At 43.2% G+C, this 24,767-nt stretch overlaps 1 protein-coding gene across 7 annotated transcripts in view; it reads right to left on the reverse strand.

Annotated features, from left to right (window-relative positions):
• The window catches only part of foxp1b (forkhead box P1b), a 154,507-nt gene that overhangs the window by 97,424 nt on the left and 32,316 nt on the right, over window positions 1–24,767 (reverse strand). For 5 of the 7 annotated variants that reach the window (XM_072382843.1, XM_072382841.1, XM_072382842.1 and 2 more), the window contains 2 exons: window positions 18,136–18,184; window positions 2,679–2,745 (listed from right to left, as the gene is read on the reverse strand). The gene's annotated coding sequence lies outside the window, so the exon portion shown is untranslated. Of the gene's footprint in view, window positions 1–2,481; window positions 2,541–2,678; window positions 2,746–7,539; window positions 7,655–18,135; window positions 18,185–24,767 lie in introns of those variants that run through there. The other 2 variants (XM_072382844.1, XM_072382846.1) reach the window with 2 other exon arrangements.

Raw genomic sequence — 24,767 nt, forward strand, 5'->3', positions numbered from 1 at the left:
TACTTACTGTGCATGAAAAACACAGCAACTAAACTGCCAGTGACAGAAGCATTTAACTTTCTTGCTAGAAATCTCCCCCATGTGGCACTTTCGCTACAGCGAGTTGTTTATTATGTTCCAAGCTAGGCATAAGCGATTAAAGGAGCTCTTAAGAATCAAAGTGTTATAAATGCATGGAAACACAGCCGGCTGTAAATGCCACAGAATTAGAAGCTTACCAAGCCTAATACTAATACATGGCAATTTTCAGCTTGATGCTGATATAAAGAAATGACTTTTTTTTTTTTAAAGTAAGCAATAAATGCAGTCAAGGGAACGATTACAGAGGCCCTATTTTCATCCCAGCATAAATCTGAGCACGACCTTTCTGCGGGACCAAATCATGAAGCCACTTGTTTATCCCTACTACTTCCATAAAAAGTAGATTAAACAAAGAAAGTTCAACAGCTAAAAGGAAAAGCTGTGAAAAGCAAAGCATTCACAGCAACGGGAGGAATTACAGGAAACCTGGTGCTTGCACAGTGTGCTCTTCTTTGCCTTACATGGATTCATGGAAGGCAAATGAATTTGATCACGAGACAAAGCCTTCACACGTTTTGGGGGAGCTTTTTTTTCTTTTTGTCATCACGTCTGAATGAACAGGCCTCCGCACAGCGCACATCGGAGGCTGCCCGATCACCTCTGTGATGATAAAACATTCCACATTTCTTAATCAAAACTGTTGTGGGACAGATTTGAGCCTGTATTCCGACTACTCTTATTCTAATTCCTAACGTATGCTTGATTAATATGGAGAAAGAACACCACACGTTTTTTTCTTCCCTCTTTTACACACTCTGTTTGACTCTACTGCACTTTAAAAGAGCTTTTCACAGCAAGACGCATTAATCCCATAAGCTGCCGCGGGGATTTCTGCATTAGTGATGCAATCAAAATCACATTGGAAGCTTGTGTCAATAATTAAGCTGATTTTGCCACATTAACATTAATTAGACAACCATTTGGAAGATTTCAGCGCTGATCTTACATCTGGAGCAGGCTGCTGAGGGGCCTGGTGGAGCAGACCTGAATATGTGCAGAGCGAGCTTTAGATAAACTGCACCAACATGAATCTTTCACTTTCTTTGTCTCCAAGGCTCTGTTATCTAAATGTGGGGATGACAAACTGATCCCAGTGCAATCTGAACATACTGTGGGCCTCTTTACCGTTCACCATCAGCACGGCTCGTCCGTCAGCAAAATTCTGCAAAAACTTGCAGACGAACAAGATTGGATTTCATGAAAGTTGTTGGGAGGGGCGGAACATGGGCAAAGAGAGAGGCATTCAAATTTTGCTACAGATAACTTTCTTTGGGAATGAAAAATGCGCTGGCTTAAAGTGCCCCTCTCATAACTGATATAACTGATACATGTCACTTTAGTTACTTTAGTCCTTTCATAAATTTATTAAGAAGTTCCAGTGATTAATTTTAGGAATCATAGATGGGTACAGCCTGATATATCAGACTAACATCAGTACCGGCGAATATCCGCTACTACAATCAGGATATCAACAAGTAGGATAACGTTAACCAGTGGCAATTGGTAATAGTTTAACAAGCTAAACAGGCCATTGTAACGTTGTAAAGGTTCTAATAAAGTTTTTTTTTTTATTCATCTGCATGAATGACTGGGCTTATTCAATGATAGTGTGATGAGGGTTTTCAGTGCAAAATACCAACTTTTAGACCAGAAATAAAATATCAGCGTTTAGCTCGAGTGAATGGAAATAAATAGCCGTTTATGCTTCATAATCAGACTTTTATATGCATGATCCCACTGTCTCTGTCAGACATGAAGTTCATTATTCTAAATATTATCAAATCAAACACGCATTGTAAGACAAGCACCAAGTAAACCTGAGTTTTATCATAAATTTGGTGCTGTGGTGCTCTGTAATACCTACAAACAATGAGGTCAGTGCCCAAACATACAGTTACACGTCTACTGTGTCTCTACCTACAAGTCACAACAAGTAAAGGTAGACAGCGGGTGAGAGACAAGAAAAGAAATTACTTAAGATAGACAGACACACTTCTCTTCTGAAGCCCTGAGCTCCTGAAGCGTTAAAACCCACTGCTCACACACACACACACACACACACACCAGTCTTACTTCCCAAAAGTCATACAACTCCTCAGCCAAAGGTTCACATCCTCAAACCTTCTATGAAAATGAGACGGGTGTGAGGAGCAAACACGAGATATCAACCAGAATAGCTGAGATCATAACAACGCATGTGTACTCAAACGTTCCCTTTTAGTTTTGTAAACACGGCATTATCATATTTGAGCAGACAACTTCTCCAAACTGAGCAGCTGCCCACACGTCCTTGCATTCAACAGCGTCTCACTCACAGCGACTTGAATTTGACATTAAACCACAAACCAGAAGCCTAACTTCCATTGTCACCGTCAGGGGGTCTGTCCCTTTCCTACTCACCACGCTGGTCTCAGAACAGCGGCTTGTCAAAAGCCCGTCAGGGTGCACCTGCCCAATCCCCAGCCCACCCCCGCGTACACACACACAACATGCAGTACACAAACAAGAAAACCACCCTGCATTTAGTTAATTATTAAGCCAATTCAATAGAGCATTCACACACATACAGCGGCTGGGGTGAATGATTGTGTGTTTACCTTCTACGATGACTTGCTTATCCAAAGCAATCCCCAGTTCCAGCGGTGGTAAAACTGCCTCCTCACCCTGCAGACACAAAATGGAGAATTATTTACACTTACTGAAATAATGACCACACATGACGCTTGTCATCAACACCTACAAGGAAGTGTATTAAATAGAAACACAGAAAGCACAGGTGTAGAACTAAATGGTACCAACAAGGCAGCCGGGTGCTATTGATTAGACTTGATAACGTGCGCAAAGCGGTCGAATATGTTCTGAGAAATCATCAGAAAGAAATCAATCCTCTGCATTCCTGTGCTGTTTGCTTTCCTTTGTTTATATGAAGCTGTACCAGTCAGTGTACCTCCCTCGGCTGCAAGGAATGTGAGAGCCACCATTACAGCTCCGACCAGGGAAGAAGGCACCTCTCACTTATCTTCCTGTAAACCTACTATTGTCATCCTTGCATTTCCATCTGTCTGTTAACTATAACTACACCCACTGATGATAACACATGAACAATGGGGCATTCTGTGAGAGCAAGGTCTATTTGCAAGACAAAAACTTTTCATCTAAGTGATGGCGAACGCTCCTCTCGGCCCCCCCTGCTGGTGAGCACGCCGTCTCTGTACCTGCTCTGCCCTGACTCAAGTCCCTTGAGCGGCCCTGATCTGCATGCACAAACCTTTCCCAACTGAGCACTCAACCCAGGCAGAGGAAGATGGAGGGGGAAGAGAGAGAAGGAAACAAAAGCTTATTTTTATGGTAAACTGAGAAGTGACTGTGGGGCACTATCACAGGTGAATTTGAATAAAGGCATTAAAGCATATCCAAATATGAAAGGAAAGGGGGGGGGGCCCTCAGACTCCCCTCTCCCGCTGTTTTGCCGTTTACATTTGGCAGTCAAAACTGTGGCTGGGCGTTTGTGCAAAAGTATATCTAAAGCAGAGTGAGGAGAGATTAAAAATTTAAAAAACGCCCCAGCCCAACTAGCCCTGGTTCAGCATTAATTACGAGTTAAATGTCCTTGTTGAAAACGCAAGTCAACACGCAGCTCACTCTGAACTCTACCGAGGGCTGAACAATCAGCCAAAAATGGACCATTCCCACATAACTACCCTATTATTGTGATTCATTACACTTCAATTAACATATCATCAATGGAATCGTAAATCAATGGCGAGTGGTGACAAATGACAGATATTTTCAGTTTCAAACTACTAAACATCATTAATTCCCATCACCTGAAAGAGCCCTGGGAGCTAAATGAGTTTACCCAATGCATAACATCCATTTAGATAAATGTTCCATCATTTTAATGATGGAACATTTCTATGGGAGAGAAAAGGCAACAACAGGATCCTGATAGCAGCTGTACGCCTTTTTCTCCTTGTAATATAAAGCGCATCTTGTAATACCTAAACAGATAATTGTCTCCATTTCAAACAGCACAGGGCTGTAATATTGCCATTTGGAACAGTGGGGGTGCAGAGATCGCAGGGTGAGGATAAACAAGCACACGCTGCTTTGCCCGGTTGGGAAAACCGAGTCCATCACGCACTCCCGCATTGAGATTTTAGAGAATGGAACAGCTCCTGGTTGAGATAATTACCCGCCTAGGTGGGTTATGTGCATGCTCAGTTAGAGGCCTGAGCCGAGAATAGGAATCAAAATGCAACAATTTTAAAAGACAAAGGAAACTGAGGAGCATTTTGCAAGGTTCTCCTGTCTAGTCTTGAGATGATGTTGCAGATCTGCTGAGTTAAACAAAGTGGAAAATAGAAAAACAAATGACTTTTGACAAAGAAATATCTCAGAGTAGCTGCAAGGCACTTGTGTGCAATAGAACCCTTATCGCGATACCTTTAGAGGATCAGATTATCCAAATACATGTTTCTGTTTTCAATGCAAATAAGACGGGTATCACTGTAGCCGTTTGGAGGGGGGGGGATGCGCGGAAAACTGCCTATTTTCAGTGGAAATGTACAATCAGAAGGGTTTTTTGCTATGATAATGAACGGCTGTAGTTACATCTGAGCACGAACAGAGACTCATTGTATTCTGTCCACAAACCTGTGAAGTGGGCTCACCTATTTGTGAAGGGGCCGCAGCTTCACAATATGCTCTCTAGTCCCAGCCATGTTATCAGTGCCTTTGGCTTTTGTTGAAAGATTGCATGTTCAAAATATGAATTAATACCCCTCCAATGAAACGCATGCAATCCCAACAAAAAAACCTGCATTCACCGTGGACAGCTCTTCAGCTCCTCTAATGGACAGGCTATCCTCTCTCTTCACACAGCGCAGACAAAAAGATGAGGGCCCATGAATATTTACCACTACGTAAAGTTATTCCATTAATTACTCTAAGCATGCTTAATACTGTATCTGCGGCTACTTCTGTGGCGGCCCGTAATGAACCTTCACACATCATTACCATATTAATTAATGCTCAGCTCAATGGTTGTCAATAGGAGGCTGGCAGAGTTGTCTCGGGTTCTCCGCAGCTCATCCTGGTTGTTTGGACCAGCATCTGAGTTCATTCATAGGTTCTATTTCTCACATCAGGACCTCGGTGTGTTTGAACGCAACAAAAACCTAAATACACCTCAAGGCACACCTCAAGGCTGGTGGATCTCTGTGTAAATAAAAAGAGGGCGTAGGAGCGCTCCGGTTGTGTGGAGACGGTGATATCAACACACAGGGTCACTGGTGTTTGTTTTTAGGGTGTGTGCACAATATTTTCCAAGCCAGTGTCTGCGCTCCAAAACACAGGAAAATCTAAAGCATGACTCACTTCTCAACAAATGCAGCTGCGTACTGTATGATATGATCTGTTAAAAGGGCTGACTGCACACTATTTTCTCCCTCTTTTCTTCTGGCTTTTTATTAAGAAAGACTGATTAAAATGAAAAACATGACCCAAGTCTCATAAAGACTAGAAAGTCAGCATTTGAAAAAAGTTGTTTTTTGATGTGATTGGCAGCATCTTGGCGTTATGATGTAACACCCAAACAGACTGTATACACACACACACACACACACACACACACACACACACACACACACACACACAACAGCACTTTCAGACACGTAAACACACTCAGAATCCACCAATTAAACCCAAGTTCAAACCAGCCGGCCTTTATTCGGGCTGCTTTTTGGGTTTTTTTTATCAGTTATTTTCTTGAGCTCAAAAGGCAACAGAACACTGGTGAATGTCAGCCCCCCCCATTATTCAGACCTGCCTTCAGATTTTGCTGAGCAAGGAGCAAAGTACACACAGAGTTATCCTGTCCAACCCAAAACAAACAAAGCCCCGCATTTCTTTTCACTATTATAATGCACGCATTAAAAAGACAGAAGAAGACACAGAATGAACACCACTCTTGATGAGCACTTATATATGTGGACCCCTTTCAAACCAAAGCAGTTTGAGTTCAGGGCGGTATTAGAGCCAATTCAAAGCTGATTCTATAAAGAACTGGCAGAAGCAGTAAGTCAGAAAGAATATTTCTCGGGTTGTCATTTTGACACCTTTCACTCGCTGTTTAAAACTTCAGGAGTCCACATGCCTTTCCTGGTGTAAGGCCAGTGTAAGAGCTGGTCTCATTTTCCACAGTTGGCCATGTCGTTATGTCACGTTAAAACATCTCTTCCAATACATGTGAACCTGAACGTCCTGCTATCACTGACTGTATTCTGAATTTCTGCAGCGGTCCAGAGTGCAGGGAGACGGTTTACTTTCACAGAGCACAAAGTTTGTCTCATTATGACCACTTTGGTTTATAAACGCTGTTTTTAACCATCAGCGTATGTGAGCGCTCCTTGCAACGGACGGTGCTGTAAATGGGAATTGTGCGTGTTGATTCGAGTTGGATCTATGAACGCCTGCTGGAGATATCAACACTCGATACGAGTTCACTCGATATGAACACTCGACAGCGTTCAGAAACATGGCTGCAAACCCTGCGTAAGTCCAGCTGAAAAGAGCAACTATAAATGCTGCTCCGTGCTGTGGGCAGCACAGGAAAGAGGGGCTGCTGAGCTCACATGCCGGCATTGCTGCTCTGACTTCACAATCGCGTTTCTGCTCAGTTCTTCATTGTTAACTCTTGATTGAGCAGAACAGGCCTTCTGCTGGATCATGGCGGTTGTGACATTTTACTCGGGTGGTGTGTCTCATCACCCAGCCTCCAGCGCCCTACATAAGCGGTTCTTTGCTCTGGCCCAGCAAAGAGTGCAGCCTTTTAGGGGTTGGAGCCTGCGTTTTAGAGGGCGAAACACCAAAAACTGGCAGTGAGTTAGATTCTGGGTCTGGGGAAAGGCCCCGTACAATCCAGTGTACCAGAGGATAACCTGCGTAATGAACACTAAGCCATTCTATTTTTTACATCAAGCCCCTTTTCACCCTGAAAAGTAGGACCATCACCTCTGCAGGTCTCTGCTCTCGCCGGGGTCCCCGCTCTTCTCCAACCGCAGATCCTGTGCACTTCTAACATTAATAAACCGATGACAGCAAAGGCAGAACAAGATGCAGTCAGTGAAGGGAGGAGCCAATACCCTCACACATCAACATGAGGTCAATACTCACTCTCACCTTCAGCACAGAAAAACATGAACTTGTACACGGTGTTCAAAGCATATGCAGCCTTTACACATCAATAGTACCGTGTACACACAAACTAAGCACCCTGTTGGTAGCAGCAGTCACTGCTACGTACAAACTATATACATACGCCCTGTCAATCACTTACAGAACACACCCTAAGCGAGACAAACACACTTTCACCCACCACAGTCCCATAAAAAACAAAGGGGGTGGGGGTGAATGAGAGAATGTGTGGGAAACTTAATGGAATCTTTACAGACTTACCAAAGAACTGCTAAACAGACTTTCATCATGTTCATGATACTTAACACTGATTCAGATTCCCTCCAAGCACTGGATGTTTGAAATCCACTTCTGAAGAGGAGAAAGCTGCAAGCGTAAGTGGCAGGTATGAAGTAGCTGAAGTAGCGTGTGGTAGTTAAGTGTGTTTCACGTGTGTGTATGTGTGAGAGACAGAGAGAGAGAGACAGAGAGAGAGAGCCAGAGTGAACTTGAGCCCAGAGTGCAGAGCTGAGAGGGACTGGAGGTATGTGGTCAAAACACAACAAAAGCTGGTGCCTTGCTCTAGATTAAATATGCAGGAAGAGGCCCCCTTTGCATAAACACAAACACTCAGCAAATGAAGAAGTGGCACAGAGCAGCTGCCTGCTGAGAGCCCTACCTGTCCTGGCCTCTTTTAATTAGACCAGAGCAGGCAGAACAAATGAACACCAACACAGTCACACAAGACAGAGCAGAAGGAAGGAATGAAAATATTTTAAAAAAAGAAGACACTTTCTTAATCCACACAAATGTTCTAATGAGAAGAGAGGAAGATTTTTGAAGAAGCCTGAGCTGGAGGCTGTTTACACCCCGTCAGTGAGTAAATATGACTGTTCAACATTTAAACAAATAGGGCTGTCACTTCCACTCGTGTCACTTATTGCTGAAATTCAATAATAGCTTTGTGCAGAGCATGAAGACTTCGACATGAAACAGCTTAATTACAACGTAAAAGGCTAATTAAAATGTACAATATTACATGTAATTAACTTATGTGGGTCACTTTTTTGGTGTAGGTTTTCATTAAGTGATGTTCTCCCATTTTAAAAAAAGTACACCTTGCAATTTTTTGCTCCTTAGAAATCCTCCTCTACACACCTCCTGGTGGAGAGGCAGGAAAAATTGATTTACACCAGCACATATTGTCCAACAACTTGCTTTCTGAAGACTCTTATGTGCCCACTCCCCCTCCCCTCTTATTCTCTTCATCCATCTTTCTCCCGTCCTTTTAGGAGAGGAATGCAGAGTTGTGTGGAGTGGGGGGAATCTCCTGGAGAGGAAAGAAAAAAAGGAAAAAAAGTGGGAGAAAGGGAGCTGATCCCATCCAGAAAATCCAGAGAGAAGTGACACATACTGAGGTGGGCAGTCAAAGGTGTGGTTTTCACGTGAAGCCCTCTCAAATTGGACCAGGGGACAGGGAGATGAGAGGATGAGGGGTGAGGTGACACTGGTTGACAGGAGGGTGGGGGGTGAGAGACAGATAGAGAGAAAGGAGAGCAGGAATGAGACCTCTGGAAAATAAACAGGGTGTATGGTTTCAAAGGCGAGGGGGACACAGGCATTCCATTGTTCAGGCCAATTATCAGTGGAAAATAATAACAACAGATGGATCCAGAGCGGCCAACTTGTGCCGGAGCACCCTGGCGCTGGAGAACAGATGATGAAATGTGAGAGTGCTGTTGGAGGGGACGGGGAGGGGGTGCTGTCCCACACACACACACCTCCACACACACCAGATGTGAACTTCCACAAGGACAGCTTAATATGCGCTCTCTGGCCGCCACTTGTGCTGCACGGCTTCGGCAGCATTCCAGACGACGGCGGCGTGGTCAACACCTCCGCTCGTTCAAAAGGGCCATCTGAAGTCAGATGATACATATGGCTCCCGTGTTGTTGTGTAATAAATTCAAATCTGCGCATTCCTTTCATGTTCAACAAAGCGGGGTCATTTGATGGCAAACACATGCTTGCTGCTGGAAGCGGAGTGCTTTAACAACACTGCAATGTTTTAACACTTAAAATGAAGACAAATTTCCTTCCTTTTGTTGTTTTTTTGCCCTTTTTTATTCAAATTAGCACACATCCCTGATGACCTGTTGTGATGTTCCCATTTGATGTTTGCCAGCGTGCCCGACATTCACAGGCAGGCACATGCAACAGCACAGCAGAGACAGACATCACTGGCTCTGGCTTCATTCACAGACCGCTCATATCAGCCACAGAGTGACAGGCAGCAGAGAGAGGAGGGGGGGCTGCAACCTTAAAACAAAAACCAATTCTCTGCGTGCCCTCTCAAGGGTGGGAGATGTCTGCAGATACCAGTACAAAAAGATCTGCCCTTCCATTCCACAAGAAAAGAGAAGTTTTCGTTTCATTAACTCCACACTAAAGCGTAATTATCTCCCTATAGACCTTAATCACCAGCTGAAGGATAACAGAACAAAAAGCAGCTTCTTCTTCACTCATTAAACTTTTTTTTCTTTTTGACTTGTTGTTCTTTTTTTTTATTCCCTCTACACTTTTGAGTCCATCAAACAATGCAGAAGATTAAGAGAGGTTAAAGTGGAGTCTCCTTTTCAAATATTGGTAGTTTTTAAAGGGTGATTTCGGCCTTTAAACTCTTTTTTTTTTTAATCAAGCTGCTTGACCTGCTGACCGACGGCGGGGGGGTGGGGAGGCACCAGAGTCGGTGTCAAATGGCTCCGTTGAAAATGTTTGAAATGAAATCAGGCTGAAGACCAAGTCACCGCGTTAGAATGGTATATAATCTAAACGAGTAACGCCGCTTGAAGGAGCTTGTGATATTCTACTCCAAATGACAAATCCCTGAAGGACTGCGGAGGAGGATTTCTACCGCAGGAGGGAAAAAAAACAGAAAACTTTGCCTAGATTTAATTAGCTTATGGGAAATAATTGCCATTAGCAAATCCTGTCAAATGGGGTTGAGGCAATTTTCTGAAAAAAAAAAAAAAAAGTCATATTTTTGGACAATGAGGAGTCAAAGGGGTTTTCAAACAGGAACTGGATGGTCATCAGCCGTTTACTGCGCTGACACCGAGGTCGAGTTAATTAGACTATTGTCATTTTAATCAGGACAGCTCGGCCGTCACTTCCTGAAAGAGTCGGTGGACTCCGAGCAGCTGAGGGATTTTTGTGCATGCGCATGTGACTGTGTATGAGGTCTGAGGTGTCACCCGGCCACGGGTTACCGAGTCTGGTCTGGTTCTCTCACATGCTTCGAACATTAATGAGCTGGAGACACCAAGGAAACAAAGGAGGATCACCGGGGGAAACTACTCGCCTCTGCTCTGCTCATGTCTTAGTTCATTTGAAAATAATTCAAATATCAAATATTTGAAATAATTTGCCTCTCCCTGGCTATCAAATTTTGAATAGGGGGTCTTTAATGTCTTTGTTATCATGTTTCTGCTGGCATTAGCTTTTAAAACATAATTAGTCTAACCATCATTTTTGAGGTGCTTATCATTATGTTCAAGTGATGGTTTGTTTCTTGCTCTGATTTCAATATTCCATTAACACAGCAGGAAGATCGTAACAACAAACTGAAGAATTAAAACAAAACATGGCTAAATATCATTCATCGATCAAAACAGAGCAAACCTGCTCTAAACGAACACGATGAGATTGACTTTGGGCCGATTCTGTTCAAAGGTGAGATAACATGAAGGTGAGTTTGCCAATCAGCAGAGGTGGAAACGGAAGCAGCTCCACGTCAGCACCAAAATGTCTTTGGAGCGTTTCCCCTGACCACCGTTCAGGTCATCTGTGGACAAATGCTGGTGAACTTCCCTCTGTGACGCGGCTGTCAGCCCCAGGGCAGGACGGGCCGGTGACATGAGCAGAACAAAGTAGACTGCAGCAACATTTTTTTCCAATATTCACCAACCTCACGGGAAGCTGCCATGAAAGAGTCGAGCAGCCCCGGCTTACTTGAGTCCAAGCCACCACCACCACTACTACGTCTGTTTATGATTAAATTAATGGTTCCGTAGGATCATCATTTCTAACATTAGTCATTAATATTTCACGGGGAGTTAATATTAATCTGATCAGAAATTATCTTCCCTCAATAATTCAATACAGGCATTAATAATTCAATATAATGAATGTTCTGCGGAGTTGAGTCGAAAATACTGGAGACGTTTCATCACTAAATGTGGGAAAATAAAACTCGAAAAGTCAAATCACAGCACCAGCGAGGCTAAATACGGCGCAGCAAGAAGAAAAAGTCAAACTCCAATACCCTGGGAGCTCCTTCTTGTGAGGTGCAGCATGGAGAGCTAAAATGGATGGTGTAAAAAATGATAGCAACCTTCTTGTTTCAGCTCAGTCTGGTTTACAGTCCAGACTTAAATGCACTAAGCAGGCACTGCACAGGTAGCCGTTTCCACATGTGCGGATAAAGAAGACACGCACACGGTGGAGCCTCTGTGCCATTGGAAGCCCTGCGCTGCCAAAGTTCCTCTATGGGAGATTTACAGGGATTACATGTTGAAATAAAGGCCTGATCTTTATTTGACAGGGAAGCCAGTCTGTGGCTCTCTGGTCCAACCCTCGCGGTGGGGCCCTCTCTCTCAAAACCCACTTTCGCTGCTACACACCTCAGGCTTATTTAAAACCACATTAAGGCTGTACACTGCGTCCTGATTGAGGTCTCAATCTAATTATCACCCAGAGAAAGACAAAGGGAAGGATTTTTGAGTTGGAAAGTGGCTGATGACACAGTGCTGGAAAGACTTACTCTACCTACAAGAGAGTGAATTTTAATGACCGTTTCCTTGTGTAAGATACGCCTGATTGAAAATCTAACCAATTTCTATGTGCAGTTTAATGACAGATGGAAAGAGATATTTCATAGAGATGTATAGTGGAGACTGATAAACTATTAATCACGTTGCTGGACAATGACACCAGCTAAATTTAAACACAAGTGAAAAGGCGTCAAGTAACAGCCTCCCTCGTTCCTTGAAATATTCATTACAGAGAGACGTTACTGCACAGAATACGGAGTTAGGAGAGTCAGAGATTCCACCTAAAAGCAGCGAGTGCTGTGGCGCCCACAGATGTCACTGTTTGGACTGGCAATCCTTCACCATGTTTAACCCTGTCAGACGGTGGCTGGGTCCTTCTCCTCCTCTGCATCAATCTGCTCCTCGTTTAACCCTCAGATTCACAGCCAGTGATAATGGAAGACAGGAAAGTAAAAAGAAAAGGTGAGGAATTGCCTTTGGTTTTTTTTTTTTTTTAAACAAAAAAAATCCTATTAAAGTGTGAAAGGGCAGTACAAAATATGATCACTTTTTGAGCCATTTCTTCATATTTTGCTTCCAAGCAGCCGGACTGGTCTCGTTCTCCGGGCTTTTAAAGTCTTTCCTTAGATATTGGCGTGTTTTTCACTTATTTTCATGCCAGTACTGATACCTGACCAGTTTCAGTGGAATATACATTTTTGGTTTGTTAAGCCACTGAAAGAAACCTGACCCGAGGGGTGGAAGTGTGTTGTGTCTCCACATAACAGACAACTTAGAAAAGGACCGGTTTGAAATATTTAGACTTTAGACTCTTTGGTATTTTTTTTGTAGGTGCATTAATATACTACTAATAGAGCTACTAGCTGAAAACTTGAGGAAAGTGGAGTGACAAAAGAAAAAAAAAACTATCTACAGTATCTGAAAGTGGTGTCCATCAGAAATAAGAGGAAAAAAAACCCAGCAAAGACCTGACACAGAACCCGAGAGATGCATCTGGACCGTCAGTTGATCCATCTACTGAAGCCTCATTAGAAATGGTCTCCATGGAAGGGTGACTGTCAAGAAGCCATTCTTAAGGAAGGGAAACAGGGAGAAAAGGCTGAGCTATGCCAAATGACACAAGAAGTGGACTGAAAATCAGTGGCAGCAGGTCTTATGGAGGGATGAATCCTCCCCAGAACCTCAACATTATTGAAGCAGTGTGGAAGCATCTGACAGAATAAAAGGCAAAGAGGAGCTTTGGGATGTCGTTCAAGAAGCCTGGAGAACTGTTCCTGAAGACTACTTAAAGAAAGCTTGTCTGAGAGAGTTCAGGCTGTGCTGAAGAATAAAGGTGCTCAGACCGAATACTGACTTTCAAGCTTGTTAGAATTGTCTGTTTTTTCCTTCCGTGCTGCATCTGTTTCGTTTTCTTTTTTTTTGGCCTGAATTCAAACACACCACATCTCATTCGACCATCGTCAACAGTGTCGCGACCCCTGTAAATCTCAGTTGCTAATCTGCTAAATATAAAGTGTCCGAGTCATTCACTGAAAGAAGCTAATAATTCAGTGTTTTTTAATGGAAATTGTGAGGTTAAAGACTTCACATTTCACTTTAACTGTTGCTATGCTGCATCTGACCTCACCACACAGCGTGTCACGAATGGCAAATTATCTCCACACAGTAACTGCATGTTGTCTTTATTCCATTCAAATTCCCTGCAACTGTTGCTTAGTTCTCCATTTACGTCTTTACTTGTATTAAAAACCTCATCTTTATAATATCATTTTTACAATGGAAGCTGTGCTCTGACAAAGAAATGGCCAAATTTGACTTTATAACCTCCAACATGTAGAAGACATTTCAACTGACAACAACATCTGAACACTAATAATTCCAAAAGTGTGGAGCTTCAACAGAAGCTGTTTTTACCTTTTAATTGCAGTGACATGTTAAAAGTGAACTGAACAGTTATCATGTATCATTTCCTTATGACTGCCAGACAAAGGCTTTGTTTGTGCTCTCCACATCCTCCACTCAGTGTTTCTCCCTCTCTCTTCCTTGTTTTATCCCCAGCTCACAGAAGCAAACAGAGTTGTATGCAAATACTGAAAGCCATAACGCATTATATTGTTTGGTGTTAACATTTGAATGGTATGTTTTAGATCTAGATATTCTCATTTCAATTTCCATATACTGTGCATGCTAAATGCGAACAGTTAAGTTTACCCTCGTGGCAGGCTGAAGACCTTGCATGTGTGTGTGTGTGTGTGTGTTTGTGTATTTGCATCTTTTCCCACACAGCACGAGTTTGACACACGGTGATTTTCATGATTATGTTCCTGCCGCATACATACTTGTTAAGAATTTAAGTTACCTATGTTTAATAAATGACTACTGTATGTGGCCCGTGACAGAACCACAGAGTTGGATGTGTGAATCACCCACGTACGTGCCACTTAACCAAATTGGCAGAGCTGATAAGCCATATTTACATAGCAGTGTTGCTGGACGTGATTACGATCAGTAAAACTTCCCCCCACGCTTTAATGGAAAGTTGGAATATAAGTTAGTGCGGGTTACAGCTGCCCTCAGGAAAATAGCTCAATTACACCCGTGGATATAAACACTCATGTGGCTGTGGAAGTGGTAAACAGATGTGGGGGTGACAGTCTGTAGTACGTGCTCAGTCAGGCAGCTGTTGCTGCAGCTTCATTCATTTGCTTGTTCTGATGATGGATCCCCGTTTCTCTCCCCACATCTCAACGTGAAGCCGCAATATTTTCTTACAGGGAGGAGGCATCAGTCAAATTAAGCTTCTCAGATTAGCGTTAACGTGTTCGCTGTGTAAAGTTAACGGACGCTGCCCTTTTACTGCCCGTCAAACACAACGAGCGGTTTGCATGAAGTGGACATCATGGTGGACTGAGTGTGACTTTAGAGGCCTTTCTGGTCTGCAGGAGCCCCAACGACACTGTGTTACAAACTGCTTTCCAAACTGAAGAAAGAAAACTCAGAATGACGTTACATGATGTTATTTTGTCTTGTGCGTTTGTACTCTGACAGAGTATTGAAAAGGACATCCCTTCTGGCTGTTGTCTCATTGGGAGCCTACCTGTCACGCGGCTGATATGACGCTCTTTGAGTGCAGTGTGTACATGTGATCAGAGCTGCAGCGAGCACCCCAGATGACAAAGTGACTCAGAGTGTCAAAGCAGCCTACAAACAGGCCTGTCCTTTTCCAGACAGGAAGCTGGGAGCAGCCGAGGCGCTGCCTTGTCTCATCTGCCAGCAGCACTCGCTGCCTCCCTGCCTCATCACAGCAAACATGTCTGATGGCGTGCACAGGTCCATGCTGGATGGCTGATTTGATTTCGGCCTGTGTGACGCATCTGTTGCTTGTCACGTCGTGTCGTGCCTGTCTGTGAGCGGAGCGCGACCGGGGCCAATGTGCTTCTCATCGCTCCTTTCATGTTCACAAACAGGGGCTCGCGCTCACAAACAGGCCAGCATGATACGCGTCGTTCAGAGGGTCGGGGGGGCGTCGACGCACAAGGTGCATCCGTGCAGCTGATGCCCTGAGCCATCACTTCTCATATCCTGCTGCAAACTGTGCAGGCTGCACAATGTAAAGACTCTCTATCAACAAAAAATGCATTAACACGCCCCATGTGAAATCTCAAGTGAAAGTCAGAAGTGCATCCAGTGTTGATTGTATATAAAAGAAAACAAAGAAGGTATAGATCTTCATCACTTTATCATCCTGTAAGAGTTCACGATTACTTGATATTATCTATTGAAAATCAATTATTCCTCTCCCTCGTCTAATTAAGAAAATTTGCTACAGCGGTATATCAAATCAGTATCAAGTGTGCATTCTTCCCCATGTGCTCTTTATGGGCTTTTAAAGTACTTTGCAGGAGGATTTTTCTTTTTAAAAAAAAAAACTACCAAAATGAAGGCTATTCTACACAAGACTTCCACTGTCAGCTTAAATACATGAGCAATGACCATGGCTAATTGGATCCATCTAATCCATCCATCTATGAAGTACACTTGCTATATCAGCGAAAATCAAACGACATTGTTTCAGTCAGTGAAACCAGCCCAGCACTAAAGAAGCTGAGAGGTATTTATTAATGGAATGCTGCAGCAGTTTAGGAGGGCTGCATTCACAATTCACATTTCACTCCGTCTTTCCAATTAATATTCAAAAGTGCCACATAATTACAAGTTTAGGATTCATTTCCATGCACAGCGCGGCCATAAAACGCTTTGAAAAAGTTCTGCGAAAGGAAGCTTTTATTCTTAATCTTAACTGGTTTTCTTATTCATCTATTTCCGATTCTTTTCTTTTTGTTTCCAAAATGTTTTGATTAACAAAACGTTTCGACCCAAAACGAAAGATTAAAAAAAACAAAAAAACTGGAAATTGAGAAAAAAATAAGGTTTTTCTACGTGAACAATTTGCATGAGTGTCAAACCCCAGCCTGTTATGTAAATGCAGTACCTCTTAAGAGGGTGGGGAAAAAATTTTAGGTGGCTCATTTACATTGTCAAATGACACAACACTCATACTTTCCATTTACTATCAAACTGTTTTGCAGACACACTAACCTGGAAATGATCACTGAGTGTAGAGCCTCACCACTAAGTCAATGTACGGCTGCTGCTGTAAAACACGCTGAAATCAGGCTGAACAGGATACGGCGTGATCGAACACCATGACTGCCGTTTCGACCGGCCTCATCATCCCACAAGACAACGCGCAGCAGAGGAGGCACAGCGGGGAGGCACGACACTTCTATGGGGCTCTAATATATTCAAAGAGGGATCATTTACTTAGGGCTTGCATCCAAGGATCAGTCTGTCCTTCATTAGCCTCGATCTGACACGGATGTGAACAACATGTTGGCTTGCCACATGAACACTGCCCCTCCTCTCTCTGAGCCCACAACACTCGGCTCTCCTCCCTTCTCTGAGACCTGCGCTGCAAATTCCTCTGAAAATATCACAGGTTGTTAGCATTCCAGAGAGAATTTTACACGGGTGTACGCTCAGGCCTTAATTAGAGACTCTATTTGATCATTCAGCAGCTGGGCTTTATTAAAAATACGGGTTCACAACACAGCGCGGTCACCCCCGGCTCAGTGTGAAGGAGCTAACAGAGACAGAAAGGTCTGTGAAAGAAGAAAATGAGTGTTCTGTACTAGATGAGTAGGGCCGGTATGAGAAATCTATACCCTGAAACTAAGTATCTATAGCACTTAATATCACTCCAGTCACATGTGATTATCATTCCTGTCCTATTTATATTTTGAAGAGTATTTCAAAGCTTTATTTTTTCTACGAACGGCAAAAATAAACAAACAAAAAAAAACACTGATGTTTGTATCACACATTGAAAAATATATGGAAATAATATTTCTGGATCAAAACGCACCATTACAGCTCTTTGGAGGGTTCTACAGAAAGATTCGACCTCGATGTCAACACAAACCCTCAGCTACGTCGACCTAAGCAGAACCGGAGATGTAAACTGCGCCCGACCAAGGTCGAGAGCGACTATAAAACAAACAGCAGGTTTAAGGTGAAGTCTTCCCTGCGTGAAGGTTAGCCGTGTTTTGTGTTTACACTACACCGCCGGCTTTGAAATTGTTTTGCAGTGTGGAGTCTGCCCAGGGTCATTGTTTGTTTTTGACGTGTTTATACACCACACGAGGAGTAATGACTTCTAGGATAGTCTGGGGATGCAGACATCAGCCAGCTGCCGTTTTCTGCACTTTTCAGGTTTCAAAGTTCCCTTTAAACAGGACTCCCACGGACGGGGGCCAGCGTCACTGTCAGCATAAGCTCTGCATTCAAACTCATGTCAATGAACAACTGCATCAGGAAATGAGGACATCAGTTATTATGCAAAACCTTTCTTATCACCTTGGGGCATTCAAACTCTAAAACTATTTTCATATAATGCCCCTCTTTAAAAAAGAATTGGTGCAAAAGCTGGCACCTGACTTGTGTTTCTTCTCACTGCTGTCTGCTGATGTCAGTGTGAGGCACTCACCGTGCTTTGATCTCTGGCTCCACAGGACGTCAGCACTGGAGTCTCCGGGCTGGTCCAGCAAGCAGCAGATAGATTGTTGCAGTAGAGAAGAAGAAGTAGAAGAAGACAGGAGGAGGTAGGAGTGGAAGTAGTGAGTTGAGAGTGGTGGAATGGAAAAAGAGAGAAATGGGGGAAATTATTTGAATTATGGAGATAAAAAAAAACAACACTCCCCCCCCCCACAATCACCTTATTCAGTAATAGCCATCGCATCCGTGATGCTGCTGGGTTGATGACACACACATGCACCTCTGAGGTAAGTATGCGAGCAGTAGTGAAGGGACACGTTCAAATTAATATAGACTCCGGCAGAATTAAACATCACCCCCAGTGTTCCCCTTTAAATATCAATGGATACACATTTAGCATCTTAAACAAGATTAAACAAATAACGATACATTCCCAAAACTATAACTGAGTCCAAACTCATTTGGGAATTGCTCTAATTGCATTTAAACCCTGCTCCTCCCTAACCTTAGATCTACTACTATTTTTTTTCTAATTACCGGCTTCTAAAAGAGTGAATCCCCACAGCACCGGTGGGAAAATAAAAATAGAGTATGTTTTTATTCAGAATGCAGACATCTGTAATGGCTTGATCACGATGTTAGTGGTCAGGCGCTCACAGCTGAGCTGTGTCATTCTGCGCCTCGTGCCCCTTCGCCTTAACTCCTTCCCACCGTTTGCAAACACACAGGGAAGAAACGGCAAAATGTGTTTCCTGAAAGGGAGGAGAGGTGGAAAAAGCCCATCCTGCCCCCTGAATCACCGCCGCCCCGCCAGAGTCGACGCCACTGGCCTTTCTGCAGAGGCAGCAAAAGTTCCCTGAGAGGGGAGCGTCTGCCAACTCAAACAGGGCTCATTCCCCTCTCTGCGGGCCGCCGGCCGCCCATGCGGGCCTGTGCTGGGCTTCCTGAGGGCTCGCTGCAGCTGGAGGACTTTGAATAAAGGTAACAGCAATGTCACAGCTACTGTAAACTTGCTGGGCTGCTCCTGTCAGCAGGACGTTCCCAATCAAAGCAGAAACAACCCCACCTAAAACACAACGCATTGTTTTTTCCACTGGCCCCTAGTCCAAACTTCCCACAAATCACAAAGAGAGCACACAGGCGAGAGGGCAACCGCTGTTCCCTGATCTCGCCAAACAAAATGCCAAAAGAGCCGGAGCGACATTCGGCTCCAGGGTTTAAAAATACCAGCAATTTGAAAATGATTAGTCTTATTTTCTTGTTGAGTGCCTGACACTGGAGAGGAAACCAGAACAATCACGCTGACTTTTTTTCCCTTTTTTTTTTCCTGCTGAATTTAGAAACACTAATTAGTTTTGCTCTCGTAAAGCCAACCTGAAAACGACCAATTAGAAAGTGAAAATGAGATGTGCAGAGGAAACAAGAGCTTGTCATTTGCACTGTTTAAGTCCCATATGCACAGCTTCACTGTGATGACTTTCACACAAACTCAGGATGATTGGCATGCCGCCTACTAAACCTGATGTCACCAACACTCTAATCACACGGCCTTTTGCTTAGCTAGAAGGGAACCATTATATTTCTGTGTGGCCACATCAAACCAGGGCTGGGCAGTCTGGCCATGCAGATGTCTGAAGCACCAGGCTGGGGAGAGGATATAGCCCACCAAGCTGACCACAGCACCAGCTGGTTTCAGCTCAGGGCCAAGCCATCACCCCCTCACAGGTGCCACGTTTCTATGAATTTCCTCTTTCAAGGGTAATGAACAATTCCTCTGCATGTAGTATTGTTTCATTCTAACCACAGGGGCCGGTACCTTTAGGTACTTATATCTCACACACGGTGTATTTCACCTGCAGAGCGGTGTTGGTTCATGTTAAGCCAGTCATTAGAGGTGAATGTAAAACTTGTGGAAATTATCTATTTGCAGGAATTTCATTGCAGTTCCCCAAGCAAACAGTGGCAAGTGTTTCATCACTGCCAGAGCGAAGACGGATGGGCTGTCAGCGCTTTCCCCCGTCCAGGATCCAGCTCCTGGGCTGGGAAGTGGCTAAAAAAGGCCGGGGCAACGCTTTCCAGGGCTGAGCTTTTTACTGGGAGCAATTCTCAGATGCCAGATCGCTGCCAACGTCCTTGCAGCCAATGGCAGAGAGGCCAGTAAGTTCACATTAACTGCAGAGTGTAACTGCACTGAACATCTGCTCATGAATGAGAGCGCTGCCCACTAACTCAGCGAGTTGAAGCCCACTGATGAAAAATTCAACGTTCTCCTCGTTGGCACGCTTGTTTTGCACTATTCTCCTGAGCCCCCAGAATTATATTAAGAGTATTTCAGCATGGCCCGGCGTATCTGAGAGAACAGCTGGCACTGAAAAGGGATCTGCTGCTTGGCGAGAGCTCTGGGACTTCACACAGGATCTGCCTTCTCCTACATCATTTGTCCTTGAAGGAAAAAAAGAATATATCAGTGCTAAGCACCCAGGTAATAATAAGAAGGCAAAGGCTTTCACTGATTACACCACCCATGTGTGCTACAGCGGACAGAGAACAACCAGCAAAGACATGAATCGATGTGGAGTGGAAAGGGAAAATGGAGGGGCAATTGTGACAGTAAGTAGCTCCCCCAGGAGACCTATTCAGATCGCCTCTCCTTTGTTTGGCTTGTTTAGCTCATTAGATTGTTAACTCGGAAGAATATGGCCCCAACTCCACAGATTGGAATCAAACTAATCAGAAACAGAAGCAGTCAGTTAGCAGGGCAACTAAATCAAAGACTTTGGAAAGTATGACAGGAGTCCCACAGTCCTGACCTTCAGTCGCTGCAATTATGTGCCTCATGATGTTACTTCAGAGACAGAATGTCAAAATATATTATGGAGTATCAGTCAAATGCCAAATTTAACTCTGTATTTAAAAGATCAACACAGGCTATCAGTGAAACTAGAGCCGTGTTCACACCTGGCGTTCCCACGGATCTTTGGGGCTCACCGGTGAGAAGCTCTAAACACAGATGTGAACGCATCATACAGATGTGGCCGGTTCCTCAGAAAACAGTCGAAGGTGGTTTGTGATCCATAAGGCCACGTTGGTTCAACAATATGAACTGATCAGCCGCTGATTGAAATTGGAAAATATTCAGCTCGACCGGCTCCGACCAGTATGCACCAAGTAGATCTGGTGCATTGGTTTTAATTTCCAATAGTACCAGTAAAGCGCTGACTTTTATGAGCCGAGACCAGTAAAAAAAAAAAAAAGAGAAAAAGCTTTCGGACCTATAATCAGGTGGAACTTCATTTTCTATTGGACTGTGAAGGAACACCTCCATGCAACAGACAACAGGCCCGTAGCCTGGTGCACCTTTGTAACTCAGAACTTTATTATATGGGTTTATATCAGGCATAAATGCAGCCCAAAGCGCTTTATAATTCAAGAACAAACATAAAAACTGAACTAAAAGAAGTGACATGAAACCATGTATAGAAACAATATGGAAAAGGCAATAAAAACTAAAGTTGAAAGGTTAAAAAATACTACAAACAAAAGAGCATATTTAAACAAGTAGCAACTGGAAAGATGTGCAGAAAAGGTACTAAAAAAGCTAAATGTTCAGTTAAAACAAAAAGATGTTAAAGAACATCAGGTGAGGCGAGGAACGGCGTCTCGACGTGTTCCGTCACAGCTCCACCTGTGAGCCTCGCAGTGAAGGGTAACGGCAGAACCTGACTTGGAGACAAGTGGATTAAAGATGTGTTCAGGTAGCCTGCTGAGCTTTGGATGAGCAAGCGGACGCAGATCTGTACACCTGAACCTGAGCTGAAAATAAAAAAACTTATTCATCGTCATTGACTGAGTGGGGAGGTGAGATCTGATCAGTGGGGTGAAGAACTCTAAGGCCAGGTGTGATCTGACATTATTAGAGCTGCCCACTCGTGATCTGATCACTCAAGACGCATGTGAACGAGACTTAAACGTAAGTCTTTCAACCGAAAAATGATGAAACTTGTTTCTCCTTTTATAAATGTTGACTTTAAGGAAGTGATGACTGCGAGCAAACACTAAGAATAAAAGATTACCAAACTCGGTAATTTCACTTCTTTCTTTCGGGAAAACAGATTTCTATATGTCAGCACAGAACACAAACTAAGTGACAGGGATGTTTATCTCACTGTTGACTTAATCAAACCCACGGTTTCTGTCTTAATCTGGATTTGCACAAGGGGAGGCTTGCACGACTCACTTTGGGTTCCTGGCTCTTTAATGCAATGCACTGAATAATGTGGAAATCATAGCAACAGCCCAAAACAGGATCAGTGAGTATGATAGTCCAGTGAAAACCAAGAGGCTGTCTGGAGAGAAGCTCATTTAGCTGGTGACAAATGACGGCACTTTGTCTTCCTGACAAGATCCCTCCTTCATCAAATGTCCAACTTCACACGGAAACAGGAAATCACACATTATCACACTGACAAACAATTACAACCGTGTCATTAGCAGCAACCCTGGGCCTGGAACCATTAACAAAACACAGTGTTGCACACCACGCTAACCATCAGAAGAAACACAGGATGTAGATGAAAGTACACTGACAAATCAATCACGACACAAACAACCTGATACTCATTGTCGGGGTCATTTAAACGCTCGGGAATGAGGGGCGATAACGGCCGCGCCTGCCGCTTAAATGAATCACAAAAATAATCTCAAGCTATCAAAAGTTCTGAACAAAGATTTATGTCTTTGTTGATGACAGAGCGCTGCTCGGCTTATATTAAAAAATCAACACTTTAAAAGAGTTTTTTTTCCCCGTGCATGACTTAATCAGATAGAGAACATTAGTATCTTTTTTAATACATCTCCCAGTGTCAGCCTGCAAATGAAAAAGCAAGCCTCTGTAAATATGACTGCTTACTTCTAACACAAAAATTGTTGACACCTAATGTAATTTCAGCGGGACATCCAGCTGAAAGCACACCGGGGTAATATAATGCTCTTAATGAGAATTCCTTCCAGCTTGAGACCTCGGCGAGATAGCCATAATGCATGGCTTCGCTTTTTAATAAAATAATTGTTACAGTTATTAAAGATGAATCTCATCACACTGGAGATGACAAAATAATTCATTACCAAAAGCAAGGCTTTAAATAGCTGCAAATTACGAAGCCCTACCCCCTACCCCGTTGAAAACGCTGCCAGATAAATGGGTTTGTTATTCCGTATAAATATTAGATATACGCTGCCCTTGAAAGGAGAGAAATATTGCAACTGTCCTTTAAAAGTTTGCAGACGTAAAATGCATCATCAACATGAAAACCAATGATTAAAAAACGGTCCAGAGCCACTAAATCTCACTCTACTTTTTCTTTTTTTCTCCACACTTACTTACTCAAGTTGTAATTCATTCAAGTGGTACTAAAACAATCTTTTTTTACTAATTATACATAATAAATTCTGTGTTCTCATCAGTATGTTGTTCAGAGATTTTCTAAGGGTGACCTGTATTGTAATTCTTTTTCTTTTTTACTGCTTATCTGAGGGCCCTCAAACATTTGGGATGCATAAAATCACTGAATGGAAAATACAAGCTTGAATCAACTCAATATTTTATGATATATACGTGTTCACTCTCCCGGTTTCCCTTATTTGTAGGAAACCGAGTTGATTTGTGTTTTCGAATTAGTCAAATAATAAAAAAAAGTATATTAATACAACATTTCCCATCTTAAACAGTCTTGTAGAGACTGTAAACAGATTGTAATCTCTTAAAGATCTCACAATAAACAACCAAATAAGTGATTTGTATACCTTAAATTAAATAGCGCATACATCCCTGCGCTGACACAACCAGACTAATTTGCTACATATTGGGGTTTGTCTTCTTTTAGAACCTCCTGCCCTCCTGCTTCTAGCACCTCCACATGTGAAATAGCTGGAACACTTTTGAAGAAAACCAATCGCTCCCACCCCCACTCCTTCCTGTTCACAAGTCTCTTCTACCTTTATTTATGCATTCAAAAGAGATAATTCACAGTGATGGCATGGAAACTTCCCAGCATGCCTTTTAACCTGTCGTTTTTCACTCTCTCCGCAGCAGGATGTCCAGAGGAAATGCTTTATTAAGATCCTGCCGACATGAAGAGCTGCTGTGACTTACTGGTGCATTACTGTCTAAAAGGCAAAGTTATTTAGACCAATAAAAGGCTAATATATTGTTGGAGTGGAATTACACAGAAGTTATCTCTGCCTTAATAACATCACCGCAACCTCTGATGTTGTTTAGATCAATAAAGCCCATTAAAGTACAGACCTCAAGCAAAGATAAGGCTGCACTGCCACAGCAGAAATACTGCTTGCAAGCATCTGAGAAAGCTAAGGTCTTCCTCTGGCACATAAAAGTGGCCAAAATGAAGAAGACTCCTCAGACCGTGAAAAGCCTGAATCCAGTGAGGCTTACGGTTTGCAACATGAGGCACCCAGGCCTGCCAAAGCAAAGATGAAGCTGTGCTGCAACCCTTCCCACCTTCACTGCTGTGGCTTTCCTGTTAGGAAAAGGTGGGCTTTAAACCCCTTTTGTACTTCAACACTTTCAACAAAACCCCTCTTCTGCACGGCAACCCTCCCCCCTTT

Source organism: Leuresthes tenuis, unplaced genomic scaffold (genome assembly GCF_036924035.1).
Source record: "Leuresthes tenuis unplaced genomic scaffold, fLeuTen1.0.hap1 SCAF_3, whole genome shotgun sequence".
NCBI lineage: Eukaryota > Metazoa > Chordata > Actinopteri > Atheriniformes > Atherinopsidae > Leuresthes > Leuresthes tenuis.